The sequence below is a fragment of the Mytilus trossulus genome, chromosome 12 (genome assembly GCF_036588685.1).
Source record: "Mytilus trossulus isolate FHL-02 chromosome 12, PNRI_Mtr1.1.1.hap1, whole genome shotgun sequence".
In the NCBI taxonomy this organism is placed as follows: domain Eukaryota; kingdom Metazoa; phylum Mollusca; class Bivalvia; order Mytilida; family Mytilidae; genus Mytilus; species Mytilus trossulus.
Genome location: NC_086384.1, coordinates 58,090,782 through 58,114,999, shown reverse-complemented (window position 1 = coordinate 58,114,999; position 24,218 = coordinate 58,090,782). Strand labels below are relative to the sequence as shown.

At 32.9% G+C, this 24,218-nt stretch overlaps 1 long non-coding RNA gene and 1 pseudogene across 1 annotated transcript; one reads left to right on the top strand and one right to left on the bottom strand.

Annotated features, from left to right (window-relative positions):
* Positions 1-12,022: 12,022 nt before the first annotated feature.
* LOC134693777 (uncharacterized) lies at positions 12,023-13,882 on the bottom strand. The gene is made up of 2 exons (XR_010102471.1): positions 13,074-13,882; positions 12,023-12,256 (listed from the first exon to the last, which is right to left on the bottom strand). It is a non-coding gene; the product is annotated as an uncharacterized LOC134693777 (long non-coding RNA).
* Positions 13,883-16,597: 2,715 nt separating this feature from the next.
* Positions 16,598-23,547, top strand: LOC134692627 (aplysianin-A-like; annotated as a pseudogene).
* The last annotated feature ends 671 nt before the right edge of the window (positions 23,548-24,218 follow it).

The following is a 24,218-nucleotide window of genomic DNA, read 5'->3' as shown; positions in this document are numbered from 1 at the left end:
TACCTGCGCAACGATAACTAACGTTTTAAAGCATATTCACGATATCCGTTGTGTGTTTATCCCGTTTGTTTATCTGCAATGACCTTTCGACCTTAGTGGGTGATCTCCCTTGAATTTTTTCGCACCTGCGCATTACAGAACTCCGAACTCGCTTATAAAACAATGTGCCGTATACGTCAATGAGACTATACCCTGGGAACACAGATAATAAAAGATGTGTGATAAACGTCAATGAGACTATACCTTCACGACGCAGATAATAAAAAGATATAGAACATACGTCAATGACTTCCCTTACGACGCAGATAACAAATAGATGTGTGATATACGTCAATGAGACTATGATCAGACTATACCCTTACAACGCAATAATTTAGCCCTGGTATCTTTAATGAATTTATATGTTTTCACTTGAGTTAATAGGTATTATTATGTTATAGTATGCAATTGTTTGCACCTCTCCTTAGTCAGGAATCATCTGATGTTCAGTATTTGTCGATTGTTGTCGTGGTTCATACGCGTTTCTCATTTCTTCTTAAGATAAGACCGTTGGTTTTCCCGTTTAAATGATTTTGAACAAGTAATATCTGAGGCACTTTATAGCTTCTTCTTAAGATAAGACCGTTGTTTTTCCCGTTTAAATGATTTTGAACAAGTATATCTGAGGCACTTTATAGCTTGCTGATCTATGTGAAACAAAGCTCCGTGTTGAAGACCGTACTTTAACATATAAAGGTTTTCCCGTTTAAATGATTTTGAACAAGTAATATCTGAGGCACTTTATAGCTTGCTGATCTATGTGAAACAAAGCTCCGTGTTGAAGACCGTACTTTAACATATAAAGGTTTACTTTCATAAATTCTAGCTTTGAGGGAGATTTGGCTAATTGGCACTCATACTATATCTTCAAAGAGACTAAACCCTTAGGACGCAGATAATAAAAAAGATGGTGAATGGACGTCAATAAGACTTTACCCTTACGACGCAGATAATAAAAAGATTTGGAATTTACATCAATGAGACAATTCCCTTACGACGCAAATAATAAAACGATGTGGAATATACATCAATGAGACTATACCCTTACGACGCAAATAATAAAATGATGTGTAGTATATGTCAATGAGACTATACTCTTACGACGCAGATAACAAAAAGATGTGGAATGTACGTCAATGAGGCTATACCCTTACGACGCAGATAATAAAAAGATTTGGAATATACATCAATGAGACTATTCCCTTACGACGCAGGTAATAAAAAGATGTGGAATATTCGTCAATGAGACTCTACCCTCGGGACACAGATAATAACAAGATGTGTGATATACGTCAATGAGACTATACCTTCACGACGCAGATAATAAAAAGATAAAGACCATACGTCAATGACTTTTCCCTTACGTCACAGATAATTCAAATATGTGTGATATACGTCAATGAAACTATGATCAGACTATATCCTTACAACATGTACGACGCAGATAATAACAAGATGTGTGATATACGTCAATGTGACTAAAGATTTTAAACAAGTAATTCCTGAGGCACTTTATAGTTTGATGTTCTGAGTTTGAGGCACAGCTCCGTGTTGAAGACCATACTTTAACCTATAAAGTTTACTTTTATAAATTATGGCTTTGATGGCGATTTGGCTAATTGGCACTAGTACCACATCGTCAATGAGACTATACCCTTACGACGCAGATGATTAAAACATATGTAATATACGTCAAAGAGACTATACCCTTACGACGCAGATAATAAAACGATTTGGAATATACGTCAATGAGACTATTCCCTTACGATGCAGATAATCAAACGATTTGGAATATACGTCAATGAGACTATACCCTTACGACGTAGATAATAAAACGATTTGGAATATACGTCAATGAGACTATACCCTTACGACGCAGATAATAAAAAGATTTCGAATTTACGTCAATGAGACTATTCCCTTACAATACAGATAATAAAAAGATATTGAATATACATCAATGAGACAATACCCTTTCGACGCAAATAATAAACCTATGTGGAATATACGTCGATGAGACTATACACTTTCGACGCGGATAATAGAACGATTTGTTGAATATGTCAATGAGACTTTACTCTTACGACGCAGATAATAAAATGATGTGGAATTTACGTCAATGAGACTATACCCTCACGACGCAGATAATAAAAAGATGTGGAATATACGTCAATGTGACAATACTCTTACGACACTGATAATAAAAAGATGTGAAACTGTTTACTCACGTAGTGGTATTAACTATATGTGGATTCTGAAAAACTCTAAAGAAATAAAATTTCTGGATAATTTTGAATCTCGGTCTTTTTCTGAAATTAGTTTTATTAAAACTTTTGATTTTTTTAAACCTTGTATACAATCACTCCCCATGTGGAATTGAAACTCGTCTTAAAGAAATAATCCACAATGCTTTTCATCATAAAAATGGTCGCTTACGCTATAAATATATCACTTTGGGATACCATAAGGCATAATTTGTTAATAAGGAACAAAAGGGTAAAACATACTACACAGAGGAACAAATGATCAGTATGCTGGAGTTTCTTATTGACAACATATTTGTTGAATTTGGAGGTATAATTTTTCAACAAATTGTCGGCATTCCTATGGGAACGAACTTTGCGCCTCTCCTTGCCGACCTCTTCTTTTTTTCATATGAATCGGAGCTCCTTCAGACACTTGTCAAAAACAAGAAGATGAAAGAAGCCATGTTATTTAATTTCACTTTCAGATATATTGATGATGTTCTTTCCGAACTTTTCTGATTGGGTTCCATTAATATATCCACCAGAACTAGAAATTGAAGAGACCACAGACACAGCTGCCTCTGCCTCATTTTTAGACGTATACCTCGAATTTGACATACACAGTCATCTCAGTACCAGAATCTATGACACACGAGACGATTTTGATTTTGAAATTATCAATTTTCCCCATCTTAGTAGTAATATACCAACTTCACCTGCATATGGAATATACATTTCCCAACTTATTAGGTATTCAAGAGCTTGCAGCTCCTATTCAGACTTTGTAAAACGTCACCAGTGTCTGAGCAGAAAGTTGATGAACCATGGGTATGTCAAAGAACGTCTCATCCTTTTTCTAAAAAAGTTCATCGGAAGATAACCAGAACTTGTTGATAAATATTCCGTATCAACTTCACAAATAATACAAGATGGTCTTGAAGTAGAGATTTTGCGTACTGACGTTTGGTTATCATATTAATAACGTGTTATAGCATTCTTTTATTTGTCTTTATTAATTTTTACTTGTACTGTTTTTTGAGATATTCTTTTGAAGTGACTCTGTGGTTATGTAAAACATCATACTTTGAACGACACAATTATTGCATTTACTTATATTACTTTTACGTATGAATCTTGAATACTATGAATGACAAAACTATTTTATTCAATAATACTACTTTTTCTGTTAAGTCTGTTTTTTTTATGATATACATTTGACGTGAAACTGTACTTAATTATTTATTTTATTATTATTACTTTTACTGTTAAATCTGTTTTTGTTATATCTACTTTACGTGACTCTGCATGTATGTATGCCGTCATACTTTGAACGACAAAATTATTTTTATGTCTACCTGTACGAATTTCAAACGCACCAGTACTGAAAACCTTCTATCCTTTACGGGTCGACTTTACACACATAACTTAAGACGTGTAAGAATAACAAAATTAGTATGTTAAATTTGGAATATGGCAGTTGTTATCCATTCGTTTGATGTGTTTGGATTTTTGATTTTCCTTCTTGAATTTTCCTCGGAGTTTAGTATTTTTGTGTTTTTACTTTTATAGAACCCCAAGAATTCATTTTTTTATGAAATCAAATAATGCTCAATGTGGACCAATTGATAACCGGGCCCAAATATTAAAAATATAATTACATTGTTAGATTCACGTGACATGCGCGTCTATAAAATGGTTCCCTCATACTGTAACGTCGTACACTAGTACATGCTTTATCAAAGACGTAAAACTGGGTAGCTTGCGAGATGGGCTAATACACTTATTGATACCTTTAAAGCCTTTAAACGGTCCCAGTGTTGTAGTTCGAGTTGACCTGGCCCAGGGTTTACGCCCCTTATGTGACGATTCATATTTAAAGCAACTCAACATATCAATTGAAATTGGCCGTGTTAAAAATCGGAGCAAAAATCCATTTGCCGATAATGCCATCGCTGTGCTCAAAAACGAGTTACTTCGTGTGGAACGCGATCATTCTCCTCGATCTGAAAATACACTAGTTATTGCTACTACATGTACTACGCATGAACAATTGGCAATTTCTGAAATGAACCTTATTCGCGCACAGCACGAGGCTCGAAATAAAAATCACGGATTTAGCGCAATTTCTAAATGCAGTCTACCCCGTCGTCAGACCCTGATATTACAATAGGGGATTTGGTTTACCTTTAAATACCGATAGGTCATAAACCCGATCGCGAGATCGGTACCTTGTTGTAGCGTGTGATGGTGAACGGTTGTTCATTAAAAAATTCGCAGGCAATCATCTCCGCGACTCGTCCTACAAAGTAAAACTTTCGGAATGTTATAAAGTTTTAAACACCATAAGTGTCCAGAAAAATCTGAGATATTCTCAGAACGTGTTGCTGTATGTTCCAGGTGTTGATTTATTTGAAGCTAAAATGTTTTCCTCTCTTTTATGATTTGGTGTTTCGGTCACAGTTTTTGTCAAATCGTTGACGTGAGATGATTTTTTAATTAACATATTCAATCTCATTTGAAACGGCATTTAATTTGTCCCACAAACGGTTGGATTTATTTATAAATGCCTTATTGTTTACATCGATATCCGATTTAATGAGCTCTGTTTGTGTAAAAACTTCTTGGACGGAGGTTAAAGCTGAATTGGTTTGAACTTTGACCGTATTTGTTAATGATGCAAACTTGTCTTTTATCTCTTGAAATTGATTGTTTGACGAGTCAATATGACAGTTAAATTTAAAACTTCCTCAGAAGTTGACAATAAAAGACTTTCAATTCTCCTGAGTGTTGACATGGTACAGGAAGTCGGAGAATTTGCCTTATTATAATTTTTGCGAAATTTATTGATGGAGATACTTCGACGCGGGGTTGTTACCTTCATCGGTATAGTCTCTTCTTCATCGTCGGTCCATTCAATGTTGTAACACACATTTACGCCACAATGAGTATTTGCTTGAACGGTGTTTCCAGACGTTTTTATGTTCAGTGCAAGTTTTGCGAGTTTATCGGCTTCAATCTGACCGATTTCAGAATCACGAGCAACGTGCACCCACGTTACTTCTATATTTGTTAACAAATGGTCTATGTCTGACCAGAGTTCTTTGTTTTTCACATCATTTCTGGAAGATTTAAGTTTCCAGTGGTTGCTTTTCCAATAAACAATGTCATTTGTTTTACCTCTAACTAAATATTCACTGTCGGTTTTAATGATAATGTTTGATATTTGATTTTCGTGTATTTGTTGAAGGCATTTTACGGCAGCATACAGTTCCCCTGTATTGTTTGTTTGCTTGTTAGATTCAGGAACTGGACCATTTATATTTTTGATATTATTTGGTTCCCAAAATATACCATAACTGGCCTTTGCCAATGGCTTGCCGTTATTCTTGCATGCTCCATCAATGTATACTTCCATTATTAAATGTCCAAACAGTTCAGGAAAACGTTAACGTTGTTTTCGCGGGCTTTCTTATATGACGTGTAAACATGGTTTTGATTTATAAATATTGTTTTGTTTGTGTTTTGTTACGATAAAAATGTTAATATTGATAACAAATAGTATAATTGACTGTACCGTTATACATTTTGAAGTCCATCAAACAGTAAAATCCATCGTAAATCACGAATCGAATTTTCCTAAAAAAACAACATCCACAACGGACCACTGTAACTCGTCTCAAATGTAGAATACAATATAGGAGTGTCCAGTAATAACAAATAATTCGAACAATTTTGAACGATGCTTTAGAAAATGTCAACACTTTAAAAGTCGTGAGATCAACGGAAATATATAATAATCCTGCATTGAAGGATCGTGAAATTTTTAGGCAGCCATTAGACCTTCGTGACGTCAGAGTCAATATCATATTGTCAGACACTTTTCTTTTTTTGATTTGGTTTTTATAAAATGGCAAACATGTGTATATTTAACAGAGTTTAACATAAAATTGAGCGTTTTACCCTTAACAGACGTATAACCAACCCGATTAATAGACCAACCGCCCATATAGCCTCATACTCAATATAGATTAAACGACCAATCTATCGGTTAGCCGAGTGTCGGCCGTAGTGATCGAATAAAACTTGATCAGCAGATGGATGACAACGCTAGGCCGCATCGTTCAAGGGTGGTTACTGCATTTCTGCAAAGAGAAGCAGTAACTGCTCTTTTATGGCCTGCAATGAGCCCTGATTTAAATCCAAAAGAGCATATTTAGGACACGTTAGGCCATTAGGTACAGGCAACCGAACCACCTGTATTTACGTCACTTGGAAGTAGCGTTGCACCTAGAATGGCGACAAATACCCCAGTAGGAAATCCGACGACTAACCGGAGGGATGAGACGCAGGGTTGAGGCCTGCATCAATTCGTCTGGTTGTTTTACCCGATTTAGAATACTGAAATATGGAGAACGTAAACAGACTTGTAATGGACGTTTTCTAAGTGAAATGACAACAGTATCATGCATAACGAACTCAGAGGATCCATACTTATAATAGACACGTTTTAGTGTTGAAACTGGACTTGTGGTGTTGTGACAACCTATTCATTAAATTATTATTTTTGTTGCAATTTGATGTGTATTTCTTATAGTTAATGATATGTCCTTATAGTGTGCATTACTAATTATGGCACCAATTGTCCCAGGACCCAATGTCCGAAAGATACTTAACATATGGTATATAATACGGGCTATACTAACTGCATTCTTCATACGGTTGCAAATATATCAGAAAGACTTGTGAAGTCAATATTATTATATCCTCAAAAGTTCAAAATCTTCGGGAGATAACTCGTGTTTAATTAACAATAGTGTTGGTCGGCTATAAAAATCAAAGTGCTTAAGTAAAAAAGGCCTTCAGATTTTGTCAAACAGCTAATATTTAATGATACAAGTATACAGATAACCGGACAAAAGACTTATCAGGTTGTACTTGCAAGTTTTGGGGGAGTGATTTTTTAGTTTAACCAGCAACCGGGAGATGATTCTATGAATTCGGGTAAAGTTTATCAATATCGGTTCAAGTATAATGTCGCTGAAATACTGAATATCAAAAGTGGACTTCCAGTACTACTGAGTATTGGTACAGAAATAGTTCCTCTGCAAACGAAGCTTAAATAAGAGAAGTATATACTTTCACTAAATTTCACAATACAAAATACAGAAATATATTGATAATTTATACATGTTACACTCCTTTTCAACAAGGTATTACATAATTATATATTATAATTATTCCAGTGCATGTTTACAAGCGATGCAATTGAAACATGGAACGTGTTCTTTACAAAAAAAGTAAATACTATTAATTCTTTAAATTATGATTGCGTTTGGAAAAAAAACGCAATCTTTATTCGTGTGCGTGTAAAACAAATTTCGTTGTAGAGGAGTCAAAATACAGCACAAACAACATTTTCCAAAAGGCCAAAAAAAGTGCAAAAGTATATTTAAACAAAACGCATTTGACGTACAGGTCAAACAACTGGTGTTCGTTTAAAAAACCATGGTGACTGCCATTGACAATCGCCAAATAAATTGATCACAAGTTTAAAAGGGTACAATATTACCAACAAATAACAATTAAACGAACAAATGTAAAATATTTCGGTTAACAGATATCCTTCATCAGTATAAACACGAGTCCAGTACTAAATGAGAGTTCGTTAAGTGCTGACAGACTTGCTTGGGAAAGGTCATTTAAGAAAAGTCCCTCATTTTCCATACCATCACTTATTTTTCGGCCATCACTTGAATCCAGTAACTTTGTTTGAGCTTTTGATTTTGAAATTTGATCAAGGAATTTTCGTTATGAATATTTTTATGAGTTCAGTGTTTTTCTGCTAAATCTTTTGGCTCAATTTAATGTGAAAACTACAAAAAAATTGATTTGAAAAAAAGCAATCGGGTTTATGCACAAGTTATCAATTAAAATAACGAGAATAAACTGTACATATCTAATGCTCACTACACATTATGTAAACTCAAAATATATGGCTGAACATTGTATTAACCTTTAAAACAGGGGAAATGCATCCAATTTAAATAAAAAAGTTTTAAAAAATATTTTGGTATTTTTTTTTCAAGAATCCAAGCATATTTGATAATATTCATTGCAAATCCTTCGACATACGATAAGATTATGATTACAATTAATGGCACACAAGTGAGAGGTTTTTCTATTCATAAACGGTTTATAATGCAATATTTTCTGCCTAACGAAATGCCTGTATCAAGTAAGAATTGTGACTATTATTTTCCATTCGTTAGATGGATTTTACAATTTTATAAAGAACTTTCCGTTTTTTAAATCCGCTTGGAGTTCGGATTTTTTGTTATTTTACTTTTTTCAATTACAATACCTGAATAACTGCAAAAAATTACAGTTGTTTAAAAACATCCTGTCAAACCTGTCCTTAAATTATTTCTTCAAAATATGAAATCAATCATTTAAGTGCCTCTTTAAATATATGTTGTGTATCATTTGCATACATTAAATTAGTCACGTCATTTGTATTTTTTTAGTTGTTATGTTAATGTGTTTCAGTTGAGATCTTTTAAATTGACACGTGATCGTAAAGAAACGTGATCAGCATATAATGTTAATATAAATTGATGTTTTTCTCTGAGTTACATGTGAACATACAGTCATGTTCCAGTATTACAATATGTCTGCATGGAAATTTGTTGGTATACTTTTCATGATATTTGTTGTGGCTATAGAGGCTAGATACCATAAAAGACGTCGTTATTCCTGTAAGTCATTTCTTATCTTATTTCAGTTTTCAATATCAACTGCAGTTTTCAATACAAATTGAAACATAAGTATTAAAAAACAAATATATATTTTATTTACAAAGATAAAATCATATACGGAGAATCACTGGTTCATTTCTTTTATAACAATTTGTATGCATAACATTTAAAAGAAAATGCACCAACGAGAGTCGCAAAATGATAGCAAGGAGCCTGTTAAAAGTAGAATCACAAACGCACTGAACTTCGCATAAAATTTAAAAAAAAAGGAAAGTTCCTAATCAAATGACAAACTCAAAAGCTTAAACACATGTTTTATAGCTAGCTAAATCCCTCACTTGTATGCAGTGATGTATTGTGTGTCGTTGGTTGCAGTTTATAGCATCTTTGCTTTTGTTTTTCCACTTGAAACCTTTGGTTCTAGTTTGAACGATTTAACGTTTTGTCACGCTGGTGTTTGTTGTCGCTAACTATTTACAGAATGAATTTTTCTGACTATTGAAGGCCTAAATCGACATCATTCGGTCTTTGGTGGATATTTGAACGATAGGCAATCCTACAATATCTTCTTTTATTAAGCTTTTAGGCATATTAACTTTTGTAAGTATCGATTATCAGGTTTTCAGCATGTTGACGATGTTAATATCAGCTGTGAGTCACAAAATGACGTGTTTTGTAGAGTGATCGCAGCGAACGAGACACAAAAGCATTCATATTGTGTCGAACAGCTAATATTTATAAAACCAATATGCAGATAACCTGATATAAGACTTATTTGACTGTATTTGCATCTGTTGGGAGTTTTTTTCTTATTTCAACCAGCAACCAAAAGATGACTTCATAAGTTCGGGTCAAACTTATCAACGTCGGTTCAAATATTATTTCGCTGATATACTGAATATCAAAAGTAGAATTCCAGTACTACTAACTTTTGGTACAGAAATAGCTCCTATGCAAAAGTAGCTGTGTATAAAAACATAGATATAATATTTATGGTAGAAGTTACTTTTTATGTCATATAAGATAAGTATATACTTATACGAAATTTCACAATACATAATACAGAAATATATTGATAGTTTATACATGTTACACTCCTTTTCAACAAGGTGTTACATAATAATTATTCCAGAAAGACATGTTGCATGTTAGCAAGCGTTAAAATTGAAATCGGCGTAACGCGTACTTTAAGACAAAAATGACTTGCCATTTGAATCACACACTCCTTCGATTTATATATGTAAGACTCAAATCCATGATGGGTTCCAAATCTATGGCATATTCCTAATCGATGGCAAATAATATGTCATGCCATTCCAATTCTATGGCAGATTTTTAAAAATCCAAATCTATGTCAAGTTTTGTAATTTCCTAATCTTTTGCAATATTTTATTGTGTCCACGTCTATGGAAAAAAAATTGCAACAAGTGAACATGTACGACAACGGAAGCATGTCTATAAACATTTGTGAAATACACAGTAAATACTAGTCAACAAAATAATGGCGGCAAAAACACGTAAATGATGAATTCATAACATAAATACAGACTTCAAGATTGAAATGATGTGCCTTGTAAAAATAAACATGTTCTAATCTGTGCATTTATTTAACCAAATAATAATGAAGGTCAATGAACCTTATGTCCCTTAACAAACAAGAAGATGGATTTTTAATAAATAAAAAAGGGGGATAAATAAAAATGAACAGTTTGAACGTTCAAATAATATTTTATTCATCGTTATGGCCTCTTTTTTATTTTATGACAATCTAAATAAAATTGGTATCCGTTAATTTCATGTTTCACTTTATAAACTTTGCCAACCGTAGACAGTTAAATGTTTACTTTAATAACTCCTTTTCTGAAATATTCGCTAGTGAAAAAGCGCGATGTCTTTGTTCATAGCGGACTTCGACCGGTACAGCACATTGTGTCCCTTTTCTGGCGTATGGGTCGCATCTTCATGTAAACAATCGTCAAATTGTTGTCATCTAGAATAGTGTTCAAATCTATGGGTTCTGCCATCGTTTGCGGCGGTGACGATGTAATATGGCGTTATTGAATTGTGACGTTATATGTTAGACCTGCCATAGATTTGGAGAAAACAAAAATCTGCCATATATAGATTTGAGTTGTTTGGCGTTTGTAACGTCATATATGCCATAGATTAGGAATCTGCCATAGATTTGGAACCCGCCATAGATTTGGGTCCTACATATCTACTACCCAGACAACATGAGTATGTTGGCCCAACATTGGCACAACGTATATCATTGCATTGGCCCATCGTTGTATTTTAACGTTGGCCCAACGTATAAGTGCAAAGTGGGCCTACGTTGGCCCAACATGATGGCTTCATGTTGGCCCAACGTTGTACTGTTATATGCAATACATAGAGCCAACGTTGGCCCATTGTATGAAAAACGAAATCCATGTTGGCACAACGTTGGACGAACGTAGAAATATCTTCTCTTATGTTGGCACTATGTTGGTCCAAGGTAGGTATTTCTCATTTTTATGTTGGCAATACGTTGGTATATTGTTTCAATTAAATTACAATGGATGCTGCATGAGGGGCTGTATATGATAAATAATCTGGAGAACTTTGATCTTTTTTTATTGTGTTCCAAACTGCCAAAGTTTAAGGTAGCAATTCTGTATTTTTGTATTACCCATTGTTGTTACTGTCCTTGTTTTTTTCATGAAATTTGCCTCTTTAATTTTATTTATTGTGTGACGCCAAGATATTTCTTTGACAATGTTTGATGGATCGACCAGATAAACTCTGTGTCATTTGCTGTTTTGTTAAGAGTTGTCTCATTAGCAATCATACCACATCTTCTTTTTTCATATTAATTTCATTTATTTCTTTAACAGAACAAATTACGTATGGCTTATGGTTAGGCGATCATACAAATAGTTTTTCGGAGATTTAATTTTAGTTGTATTGTTTCCAGATCCAGAATGAAAATTAAATAATTCAGAAGATGAAACTTTATTTATTTTAAATTTGATATCATTGGTCGTCACCACGAGTAGTGTCCTCCTCAATTTAAACTTCAACAGTGTCATTATTATTTATATATGTTATTCGTTTTTCCCTTCTCTGTTTCTTGCTACCTTCTCTGTCAAGGCTTAAGCGCCGCCAATCTTTAGCTGCATCATCCATCTCCTTATTCGAAGACTCTTTGCAGCTATGTTTTTTTTCTAACCGAATCTGTAATAAAGTTAGAAGTAAACTTGAATTGCGTATTTGTCTAATGCATGCGTGCGTAATCTCCCTTCTAGATATGTAATATAAATAAATGTATATTCTAAATAGTTAAAATACTATTTAATACAAATTAAATCTTAAATAACCATTTTTTTATATTGGTTATTTTTCTAATGGTCAGAAATTTATTAGTATTAGACGGATTTGTGGGTATAACAAACCCTTATTTACTATTATTTCAGAATTCGGTATCATACTTTGTATATTCGTAATATACATGATATATATAAAGAATAATTCAGATGTGTATTAAGTAACAGTTATATATTTGATATATAAAACACTGTTACACACTTAAGTGTGTATATGATCAGGTTTCACAAATATATCGTATCTGTTTACATGCGATTTAGAAATACAATAAAACTAACAAATTCATTTATATTTTAATGAAGTAGCAATCATTATACCACATTTTTGAAACATTACGGAATAAGGTACATCTTAAGACAATTTTATTCCATTAACTTCAGTAATGATCATACATGTTGTGGTTAAAGATTGATATAATTTACCATTTGTTTGAAGATACTTATGGTCAGTGGCAAATATTTCATGATAATTAATAGGATTGAAATGATTTAAAATCTAGAAAATATTTCGCCCGAAACGTATAAACTTCAAGATCAGCATTATAAAATGATAGAAATTAATATATGTTTTGATTTTTAACAACATCCCTCAGATTAAAAAATCATATTGTATTTGACATTCTAAATCGTATATTTATCAGATTTTTAAGTTATAACTTATAACTTACATGTTACTATCTTTCTCTTTGAATCCCAGATGACATGATTTTCTCTTTTTGTTTTCTTCGTATCACTGCTTTCTTACAAATACACAACAGGAAATAATCACAAAAGTGACCATCCCATTACATTCAGATTTCCTATAAACTTAATTACCATAGCAACTATCTTTGAAATTTGTCGAACACATGGTCAACCTTATCAGAATGGGCTTGATTAACAGACTGGCTGTATCAAATATCACTCTGCATATAATTGCTATTATTATGTTTCACAAAGTTTAATGAATAAAGTTATTATAAATAATGATTGGAATAAATTTTATTTTTTAACCAGGCAATCTATGTTTACGATATACATTTTTTTATTATTACAGTAATGATATTCCAGTATAAATTTTGCCTGACTTATATATAGAGTATGATATATGATCATGCAACGTTGGGCCAGCTTGGCCCAACATAGAGTTGTAAATGTAATTTCAGTTGATAAACACTTTCAGTATAACATTAACTTTTCATAAAGCCTGCTGCAATCGAAATTATCCGCCTCCCAAGAGAAATAAAGCGTAAAATATTATATAATCAATTCCATTAAAAATATTTCATATCGGCCCTATGTTGCTACTTACATAATGCCAACATTTGCCCGATTATTTATAACCAACATGAGATAATAATATGAATTTACAACAACAGACCAACGTTGGGCCAATGTTGTGCAGCCGACACCAACGTGCGACCAATGTACCGACAATTTGCCAACGTTGGGCCAATGTTGTGCAGCCAACATAAAATTGCGACCAACGGACCGACAATTTGCCAACGTTTAGCCAATGTTGTGCAGCCAACATAAACTTGCGACCAACGGACCGACAATTTGCCAACGTTGGGCCAATGTTGTCAAGCCAACACCAACGGTCGACCAACGGGCCGACCATTTGCCAACGTTGGCCCACTGTTAGTCTGCTGACTGGGTACTGGCTACTTTCCATACGGTATATTATAAAGACTATAACTGCACTTGTCATAAAATTGTAAATATCATCAAAAAGTCTTGTGTAGTAAATATGATTAATTCCTTAAATTATAATTGCGTTTGATAAAAACCGCAATCTTTATACGTATGTGTGTTAAACAAATTTCATTGTAGAGGGGTCTAAAAACAGCACAAACAACATTTGTCAAAAGGCAATAAAGTGCAAAAGTATATTGTAACAAAACGCATTTGACTAACAGGTCGAACAACTGGTGTTCTTTTTAATCAACCATGTTCACTACAATTGACGATTGCCAAATAAATTTATCACAAGTCTAAAAGGGTTTTTACATTACCAAAAACATAACAACAAACGAACACATGTAAAATATTACAGATAAAAGATATTCTTTATCTGTATAATCACGATTTGAAATGAATCATGTCAATCTATTTTGATTATAAAAACTATCACAATCTTGAAATGTATACAAAAAATCCAGTTTAAGAGAACATAAGAGACGCTGGTACATCACATTGTGTCCCTTTTCTGGCTTATGGGTCACATCTTAATGTAAACAATCGTCAAATTGTTGTCATCTAGAATGGTGTTCAAATCTATGGGTTTTGCCATGGTTTGCTGCGGTGACGATGTAATATGGCGTTTTTGAATTGTGACGTTATATGTTAGATCTGCCATAGATTTGGAGAAAACAAAAATCTGCCATATATAGATTTGAGTTGTTTGGCGTTTGTAACGTCACATTTGCCATACATTAGGAATCTGCCATAGATTTGGAACCCGCCATAGATTTGAGTCCTACATATATACTTCTGGCTACTTTCCATACGGTATATTATAAAGACTATAACTGCGCGCACTTGTCATAAAATTGTAAATATCATCAAAAAGCCTTGTGTAGTAAATATGATTGATTCTTTAAATTATAATTGCGTTTGATAAAAACCGCCACCTTTATACGTATGTGTGTAAAACAAATTTCGTTGTAGACGGGTCTAAAAACAGTACAAACAACATTTTTGAAAAGGCAAAAAAGTGCAAAAGTATATTGTAACAAAAAGCATTTGACTAACAGGTCGAACAACTGGTGTTCTTTTTAATAAACCATGTTCACTACAATTGACGATTGCCAAATACATTGATCACAAGTCTAAAAGGGTGTAACATTACCCAGATAAAAGATATGCTTCATCTGCATAATCACGATTTGAAATGATCCTGTTAATCTATTTTGATTATAAAAACTATCACAATCTTGAAATGTATACAAAACATCCAGTTTAAGAGAACATAAGTGACGCTGATACAATTCAATAATTCCAAACACGACAAGAAGACTGCAAAGATAGGCAAAAGTGTGTATAGTAATTTGCTATATGAACTAGTACCACTCTAAAACTCCAAATCGACCACAGATAAAATTTTAACTGCGCGGTAATACAGTCCAAATGAACAGCCCTGACCGATCTAAGCTAGTATAATATTTTAAATTTAACAACGGTAGAGCAGATACAACATGTACTGCGTATTCAAACATCCAAAATAAGTAGCAGTTTGATAATGATTACAAAAATGAGTAATAAATACTGCATTCTTATACATCTCCGCCAATCCTTTTATTAAACTTTTATGTTTAAAACAATCCTAAATGTGTAAAAGTCCAGTCCCAAAACGAGGGTTGGTTTAGGGCCGACAGACTTGCTTGGAAAAGGACATTGATGAAAAATCATAGAACGAGTCGCTCATGTTTTCTACCATCAATGATTTTTCGGCTATCACTTGTATCAAGTAAAAAGTAAAATCACAAAAATACTGAACTTAGAGGAAAATCAATTCGGAAAGTCCATAATCACATGGCAAAATCAAAAAACAAAATGCATCAAAAACGTATGGACAAGAACTGTCATATTCCTGACTTGGTACAGACATTTTCAAATGTAGAAAAAAAGTATTTGAAGCTTTTTAAAGTGTTTTCTTATTTTAACCAGCAACCAGAAGATGACTTGATAAGTTCGGGTCAAACTTATCAAAGTCGGTTCAAATATTATGTCGCTGATAAACTGAATATCAAAAGTGGAATTATAGTACTACTGATTTTTGGTACAGAAATAGTGCCTATGCAAACGTAGCTGTGTAAATAAATAAAGATATAATATTTATGGTATAAGAAATTTAACTTATATAATAAAAGAATATACTTAAACGAAATTTTACAATACATTATACAGAAATATATTGATAATTTATACATGCTACACTCCTTTTCAACAAGGTGTTACATAATAATTATTCTAGTAAGACATTTTTTCATGTTTACAAGCGATGACATTTAAATCGGCGTAACGTGTACTTCTAAAAAAATGGTTTGACATGTAAATCCCACACTCCTTCTGTTTATATCTACAACTGGCTAATTTGCATATGGTATATTATAAGGACCATATCTGCATTTGTCATAACGTTGTACTAGTGTTTAATGAATAATATTGGTGGTCGGCTTTAAAAAAAAATACATTTTGAACTTAACCAGCAATGCCACTTTCATATGTTTCCAAAAGTTTGTTCAATGTTCTTTGATGCAAACAATACTTCCGCCTTCCTTTAATTCATTTGTACCAGAACTCACAAATGTCCTAGAATAACGAAATTCTTTGAAGAAAACATTGATATATGACGTTCAATCCATATTATAAAAATAACAAATGATACTATATAGAGTCAGTTTGTTCAGGGACACGACACCTTAAACATAATCTTAAAATAACATACATGATTATTCTCAGACAGAAAGTTGTATCCTGGAATTAGTACGCACAATCTAATGGTTTTATTTCATATTTGGGCAATCAAGTAACATAAAGATGTCATATTTAAATGTTTACTAAACTCAGTATTTTCTGATGTATATTTTAAAGCGAGGTCATGTGATGATGTAGCTATAATAGGAGCCGGTATAGCTGGAACATACGCTGGATGGAGACTCAGAAACCTAAATAAACAAATAACTGTGTACGAATACTCTAACAGAGTAGGAGGAAGATGTTACACGATGAAATTTCAAGATATTCCTGACATCAATATTGAGCTCGGCGCTATGCGATTCTTTGCAACACGTAAGATTAAAAAAAGTATAGAGTCAAATTTAAAAAAAAATTCATCAACTAAAATTATAATTCTTAATTTCAGCTTCTTTATATTCGGAAAGAACAATTCATTTTTTTTTCTTATAGATCATCGGTATATGTTTTCCCGAGCAACATTTTCTTATACTTTGCCAAAATGAAAATTTACACTGCTCTTTACAATTATATAATAAAAAGGGTGGTTCACCTTGTTATTGTTCGTTAGGCGTTGAAAAGTGTTTATTGAGTAGGAAATAACAAAAATAAAATAGAAATTTTTTGATCTGCAAGGGGGGATAAACTGTTGATACATTTGAATAAATAATCACTATAACATTGCATTATCTAATTAAATATTGAAATTTAGTTATCAAAATAATGCATTGATATGATTTAAACTGATCTTAATACTTATTACATATTTTTATATAATATGTATATTTTCAGCACACAAATTACTGTATGATACAATACGAGAACTAGGACTTCCGGTCCAAAAATTTGTTTTAGGCAGTGGAGCATCAGTTGATACTACTGTTCACGTACGTGGAGCACATCTTCGATACAAGGATTTAGGGGGTACCAGTACTCCTTACAAACTACTTCCGAATGAGCAGAAACCAGTTAGTCAACTTCAATGGTACATTTTACCTAAGTTGTTGCTTACATTTATCAGATCTGTATCCCTGAATAAGTTTTAACTATCAAATGTAATCATGAACAATTAAAATAGTTCACTTGTCCGACCTTTGCAGAAATACGTCATTAATTAGAAAACTTAAAGAAATGCCATAAATTAGAAAACAACACGAACTCCACTAAAATCAGGTAGTGAAACCAAGTGCTCCGGAAGGGGTAAGCATTTCCCGTACCGTATACGGCACCCATCGTGTTACTTCTTTGTTCAGTTCGGTAATGATGGAAAGTTATTAAGACTGCGGAAGAAAATCATATTTTGATTCTGACACACTTTTATCATTAGTTGCCAATCAGCTCATGATGACGACCGTAATATTTCTTGATTGATGATCTTCATTTAAAATTATATCATGCCCATTCAATATAATAATTATACTAATTTATGAATAAATGATACCTTCAGATATTCAAAGTACCCCATCATAAATGTAATTCAATTATACTTTATATTTTGTATAAAACTTTGATGATAAAAAATAGTTGGTTATTTCTTTATCAAAATCTGTTGTAAAAATTTCAGGGAAATGTTTACGAATTATACCGACGTACTAACGACTAATGTCCCTGAAGATGCTAAACGATTTTAAATTAAAGATGATGATGGACTTCAAATGTACAAGCAAAGGTAATTTCTTAATTTGTTTTATTCATATCAATTATTCAAAATTAATGCGTGAGTGATGGTGAATAAAACAAAATGTCTGAAATATAATAGTTCAAAAGTGTCAAAATCAAGGAAAGTTAAGCATCAATTTAATGAATTAAGAATGTTAGATCAAAAATAATATAAAAGATCCGACTTAAAAGGATCTATTGTTTATACGTCCGTCAAACCGCAGCTTAACTATAGAATCAATTTCAAGACGTTTCTACACAAAGATCAACAAACAATATTTGGGCGAGTTTGAGTGTGACAAGTTTTTCTTTTAATGTGTTTTAATGTGTTATGAGGTCTAATAAACACCTATTTCCACTTCCGTTAGAAAATATGTTAAAAGAGCAAATACATAGAGAGAAAATGTATAGGACCAAGAATAAATACCTATTTCAATTTCCGTTAGAAAATATATTTATAGAGCAAATACATAGAGAAAAATGTATAGGACCAAGAATACACACCTATTTCAACTTCCGTTAGAAAATATATTAATAGAGCAAATACATAGCGAAAAATCCATAGGACCAAGAATAAATAACTATTTCAATATATTTCTCAAAGATCTTATTTTTGAGTCTTAAAACAATAATTTTGATGGGGATGTGAATTGTCATAACCCCTGCCTTGACTGACAGATGGAATGATCGGCATTTAATTTAGATGAATATATTAGAGAAGAAGAACTAATTTCTGCCCAAAAAGGTTTTATCTACTCTTTGGTCGGGTTGTTGTCTCTTTGACACATTCCCCATTTCCATACTCAATTCTGTTTGTAATTGAAGAGAAAATGAAATTTAACTGTCATAGAGACTTTCCTTTTTGAATTTTCTTCGGTATTTATGTGATTTTACGTTTTATCCTCCAACTGTTAATCTTACTTTATAATGTAAGAATTGTACATGTTTTTGACAAAAGGAAAACTCATTAATTTTAAAAGCTTTAATAAGTATATCAGTATGTCAGGGGAAAAACCCGGACCGGAATTAAAACGAAAATAACAGTCGAACACACGTGAGTGGAAAATATTACTAAAATGCATTTCATATTTGTGTTCTATTTTTGTAGTATCAATTCGTTGTACCATAAATTCCTTAGCTCAGAAGCACAGAATTATATCAGAGACACAGCTTCCTTCATTAGCTTAGGTTTAAGTGCATCGGCAAAGGTTAATACATCGCCTCCGTCTCATGCAGAGAATGAAGTTTTAACAGTGACATCAGGATTTAGTTCTATACCTGAAAAGCTTCATGAAGAGTTCCTTCGGGCGAGTCGAAGGTGAGTTCAAAATGAGAAAGTTGATAGCAACATCAAAGTAAAACCGAAGAAATCATGATCAAATATAAAAACAATAAAACGACAACTGTCCCAAAATCACCTAGCGAATGAGAAAAACGAACACTAATAAAATTCTAAGGTACATGTAAACTATAATGTTTCTCTATAGTGGCAAACAGATCCTGATTCACTCATGACATTCGTTCAAATCTTATATGTAGAAGTTAGATCATGCTTCACTCATGGAACTCGTTCAAATCTTATATGTAGAAGTTAGATCATGATTCACTCATGGAACTCGTTCAAATCTTATATGTAGAGGTTAAGATCCTGCTACACTCATGGCACTTGTTCAAATCTTATATGTAGAGGTTAAGATCCTGCTTCAATCACGACATTCGTTCAAATCTTATATGTAGAAGCGAAGATCCTGCTTTACTCATGGCATTCGTTCAAATCTTATATGTAAAAGTTAGATCCTGATTCACTCATGACATTCGTTCAAATCTTATATGTAGAAGTTAAGAACCTGCTTCACTCATGGAACTCGTTCAAATCTTATATGTAGAAGTTAGATCATGCTTCACTCATGGAACTCGTTCAAATCTTATATGTAGAAGTTAAGATCCTGCTCCACTCATGGAACTCTATTAAAATCTTTTATGTAGAGGTTAAGATCCTGCTTCAATCACGACATTCGTTCAAATCTTATATGTAGAAGCGAAGATCCTGCTTTACTCATGGCATTCGTTCAAATCTTATATGTAGAAGTTAAGATCATGCTTTACTTATGACACTCGTTCAAATACTATATGTAGAAGTTAAGATCATGCTTTACTTATGACACTCGTTCAAATACTATATGTAGAAGTTAGATCATGCTACACTCATGGAACTCGTTCAAATCTTATATGTAGAAGTTAAGATCCTGCTACACTCATGGCACTTGTTCAAATCTTATATGTAGAAGTTAAGATCATGCTTCAATCACGGCATTCGTTCAAATCTTATATGTAGAAGTTAAACAACATCTTGGCCGATACCCTTATTAGTTCATTAACTTTATTACGTAAATTTCTCCTTCACACATCATTATCTCACACGTTTAATTGGTCAGTTTAGCTGTAGACAAAACATTGTGTTTGGAAAATATCGTAAATTTAAGTAAAACATCGCGTGAATAACACAATAATAACTGATCATGTGTTTTTGTAATATCAATGTAACGATCAAGTGTACAACTGAGCGAATGCAGATATTTCATTTTTTTTTACTAAATTGATGAAACAACTTATATTTTCGTTCCATGAAACGAAGCAAATATAAGACAAAAGCCAACAAGGAAAAATCAATTCTCAAAATTCATTGCATCTGAACTTAATTAAAAATATATATATACAGGCACAATGTTAAGCTGAATCACCACTTAAAAGCAATTAAGAAAATGAGAAATGGTTATTACAACTTGTACTTCGATTGTACGATTACAAGAAATGGACGGACAAGCATTATAAAGGTAATTGATGTATAAAATACTATTTAAATGTATAATGGAAAAACTATATTGGTTTTCAAAGGTATCAGGATTATAATTTAATACGCGAGACGCGCATTTCGTCTAAATACGATTCATTAGTGACGCTCATATCAAAAAGGTTTAAAAGCCATAAAACATGTACAAGTTGAAACTTTAAGAGCATTAAGGACCCAAATTCCCAAAAGATGTCCCAAATACGACTAAGGTAATCTATTTCTTGGATAAGAAAATCAATAGGTGTTTAGAAGGGGAAAAAATTTTAACAGGAAATTTATCAAAATGACCATATAATTGGTATTCATGTCAACACCGAAGTGCTGACTACTGAGCTGGTGAAATGTCAACTAGCAATGGCATCTTATAAAACAATATTAATTTATATAAACTCATTATAATACAAATGTGTAAATTTTGTCTTATGCATAGTCCGTTTCTGTGTGGGTTACATTTTTATGTTGTGTCGTTGTTCTCCTCTTATATTTAATGCGTTTCCCTCAGTTTTAGTTGGTTATACCCCGATTTTTTGGTCCATCTATTTACGAGTTTAAAAAAGTGGTATACTCCTGTTGCCTTGATTTGTAAACTTTGTGTCGCGTTTGTTGTTGTTTTCTTAACGCTACAAAAGTAGAAAAATACATTGTTTAATAAGACTTTATTTACCCTTTTTTTAACTTTCAATAACTGAATAATGCGTGTACATGTCATTTGTAATCAGACTTTTTACAAACGTAGAAACAAATACTTCGTTTAATCTGTTTGAAGTTAGAAACAAATGTAGCGTTTTAGCAAACAAACGACAAGCAACAAGGCGAATTTGTAGCGTTTGCATAGTTTGTCAAATTGTATGTCAACTTTACAAACGTATTTTAGAAACAAATAATCAACACATGTGCGCGCTTAGTCGTTTGTGTAGTTTGTGTTAGAAAGTCAACGCCTACAGTTTGTTGTTCATCTTGTGTTAGAACAAACGCTACCATTGTTTCTAACTTCACCATGATTGAACGTTATTTTTACTTTTAAGTCTGTTTACCAACAACACGTGGATGCGTTATCATGGTTATTGAAAGTTCAAATAGGGTCAGTAAACAGTGATTAAACGATGTGTTTGTTTCTACATTTGTAGCGTGTATATAACAAACGCCACATAACGTTTAAGAAATTTTGGTTAGCAATGAATGCACTCTGAATTAAAGTACCATATTTCATACCCTTAATAAAAACAAAGGTATATGGTGAAATGTACACAACATTTTACAATCAGAGCTGCTCATGAAACCACATGTGTTAAGCGAGTACAAATGTTGTGTTACCATAATCTAAAGTTCGGGTCTTATAAATTTCAAATAAATTGAACCTGTATTAGCCGTGATTGATTTTCACACGGAAGGCAGATACAGAACCACTGCCATTGGTTACTTATACATACAATACTCTTGTTTTCACTATAAACATGATAAAGTATATTAAACAATATGCAAATACATTAAAATAAATGTTTTGTTTTCAGAATAAACCTTTGATAAAGAAGTGTGCTAAAAAGATCATCCTTGCAGTCAATAGATTATCACTTGAAAGGCTGAACTGGAAATGTTTGCACCAACCTCATATCAGAGAATACATAACCAAATCAGTGAAAGATGTCAGCGCTGGGAAACTTTTTCTAGCTTATAATATCCCTTGGTGGAGAAATTCTCCGGTTTACTCCAAATATGCTATATCAGATACCCCATTAAAGCAAACTGCCGATTTCGGTTCATCAAAAGCTAATCCTACAAAGTCCATACTACTACCCATGTACACCGATAGTGAAATGTCATACTGGAACGAACTAATTGAAAGGGAACATGGTAATATAAATAATAGGGATGTGGTCTTCTCCGTTGGAAAAGAAATTGTCAAAGTTACAAACAAATATTTGTCTGCCATATATCGACTTCCACTTTCAGACATACCACCACCAATAAATGGAATTTTCGGTTATTGGCGGAATTATCCATATGGTGGGGCGTGGCAGCTATGGATGCCAGGATATATATGGCCGGAAGTTGAAAAACAGATGACAAAACCGTCAAAGAATGATGATGTGTTTGTAGCTGTAAACGCATTCAGTTCTCGCTCTTCGTTCTCTAACTCAGCGTTGCAAGTAGTGGAGCTCGTTATGCCATATTTTGGTTTAAAATGTAGAGAGTAAAACTATTACTTTATTTTTGTAGTATGTGCTTTTTCCTTTTCAGGACTTTGCAATTAAGAAATAAAACCTGTTCGTCATAACTGTGTTGTAATGAATTCTTTTAATCTGAAATGATGAACCAAATATATAAACTAAATTATTTGCACTTAAAGATCTATAACTGCTTAAATTGCACCCATAATTTTCTTTTATTCTCATTTTTAAACGATATATTAAAGCAAAGAGAATAGAAAGACGAAAGATACCAACAGGGACAGTCAAACTCATAAATCTAAAACAAACTGACAACGCCATGGCTAAAAATGAAAAAAATACAAACAGAAAAACAATAGTGCACATGACACAACACAGAAAACTTAAGAATAAACAACAAGAACCCCACCAAACCTAAGGGTGATCTCAGGTGCTCCGGAAGGGTAGCAGATTCTGCTCCACATGTGGCACCCGTCGTGTTGCTTATGGGATTTCAAATCCGGTAAATAGTATAATTCGGTTGATCACGTTCATGAGGAACATATCCGATATCATTTGTGAAACGGTTATTCCATAACAGTCAACCAACTCGTGATGGCGTCTGTAAAATTTACGAAGGAATGATTTCAATTTCACCATTTGGAACTCTTGGTTTAATAGCTTCCTTGTGAGCAGTAACCCTCTATCAAGAAAATCGT